This window comes from Schistocerca piceifrons, chromosome 3, assembly GCF_021461385.2.
Source record: "Schistocerca piceifrons isolate TAMUIC-IGC-003096 chromosome 3, iqSchPice1.1, whole genome shotgun sequence".
Lineage (NCBI taxonomy): Eukaryota > Metazoa > Arthropoda > Insecta > Orthoptera > Acrididae > Schistocerca > Schistocerca piceifrons.
The window spans coordinates 574,198,221-574,200,139 of NC_060140.1; the positions used below are offsets into that span (position 1 = coordinate 574,198,221).

A 1,919-nucleotide genomic window follows, 5' to 3' on the forward strand; every position below is an offset into this window, starting at 1 on the left:
TCTAGAACGCTTACACATACAGCCTTTTCAATAAGTTTAGCAAACACCGGTGGGATATAAACAGGACTAAAACTGTCCACACTTTCTCTTTCTCCTTTTTTATACAGCAGCTTCACTAATGAGCACTTTAGTCTTCGGGAAACCGATCATTCTTAGAGGAAAAACTACAAATATGGCTAAGTGCTGGGATAAGATATGCAGCACGGTAATTAAATGTTTTGATGGTACAGATGCCAGACTGACTAGCAATATTCAGGCATTGGTCGAACGAGAGTTTTGTAAGATACTTTCTTTGTGGACGGATTGCTTCTGACGAGTCTTCAAATGAATCTCATTGTGGCTTCTGCTTCACGTGCGATTAGTTTCATGTGGCCGTTTCAATTTAAATTGCTCTGCACACATAGTGCCAACGACCTTGCCGCAGTGGTAACACCGGTTCCCGTCAGATCACCGAAGCTAAGCGCTGTCGGGCTGTGCTAGAATTTGGATGGGTGACCTTCTGGTCTGCCGAGCGCTGTTGGCAAGTGGGGTCACTCAGCCCTTGTGAGGCAAAGTGAGGAACTACTTCTTTGAGAAGTAGCGGCTCCGGTCACGTGAACAGACATATAGCCGGGAGAGCGGTGTGCTGTCCACATGCCCCTCCATATCCACATCCAGTGACGCCTGTGGGCTGAGGATGACACGGCGGCCGGTCGATACTGTTGGGCCTTCATGGCCTGTTCGGAGAGAGTACGCATAGTCCTAGATATTTAACTGATTTGATTGCTTCCAGTGATTGTTCTGCAATCGTGTAATCATAATAATGGGCCTTTCCACCAATTCATGCACAATACGTTACATTTGTTTATGCTAAGGGTCAACTGCCAACCTCTGCACCAAACGTCGATCCTTTGCAGGTTTTCTTGCATTTTATTGCAGTTTTCTAGCACTGCGCCTGTACAAAGTAGCATCGTGTGCAAAAACCTCACTGGAACTTCCGGCATTTTCAAAATGCCATTTATATATATCGTGTAAAGTATTGGTCCTAATGCAGTGAGACCGATGCTGGATTCTGTTGCTATGAACTCTTTAATTCAATCATACAGTTGTGTGATAGTTTCTTCGCTCGTAATTTGTTCATTGGACGGCAGTGCAGTGCAGTCTAGTGCCTTCTGGAAGGAAAGACATATAGTACTGACCTGGGCGTAGCTACTGCTTCCTGGGTCTCGTAATTTTTGGATAAGGCATTTACGACGGTTCCACACTTGTATCTCTCCCTTTTACGCACCGTAACCACTTGATTTTACCAGCCTGGTTGTTTTACATTTGGTCCAGTATTGAAAAAGTTTGTAAAATCTTCTCCAGATTTGTCTTCAAACACCCACCACTACAGCTACATGCAAGAGAATCGGTCGAAAGGTTGGGGTTAAACGAACTGCTGATATCGAGATCGTTAGAGGTGTGTTTCATGGTGACTCTGACAAAATGAGGCAGTCGTCTGAAGTGGTATACGGAAACTGTGGAAACCCGAAATGAAGGTAAATGAAATGTATTTGCATTGTCAACCATCATCTCTATGATGTGCCAGACCAGGCCTCGAACCCGGATTTCCCCCTTATCGCGAGCGGTCACCTTACTATTAGGGTATCCGAGCACCACTTGCGGCCAGGCCCAAACTTGGACATGCATGCTTGTCTGAAGGAACATTGCGTCGTACTTTTGAACAACACAGGTACTTCAGTATCTTATTTATCCGCCGACGCCGGGCAAGGGACTTTCAGTTCTCTCCTATACGGCAATATACATAGTGAATGTATGAGTGCAGGTTTTAGAAACGTGGCTGACGACTTATGAAGTCTGGGGTCTGGCTGTGATTCGTGCTCGGATAGCCTACTGGCAAGGCGACCGCTCGGCATAAGCGGAAAATCCTGGTTCGTGTC

At 45.9% G+C, this 1,919-nt stretch overlaps 1 pseudogene; it reads left to right on the plus strand.

The window, feature by feature from the left end:
• Positions 1 to 405: 405 nt before the first annotated feature.
• LOC124790643 lies at positions 406 to 523 on the plus strand (annotated as a pseudogene).
• The last annotated feature ends 1,396 nt before the right edge of the window (positions 524 to 1,919 follow it).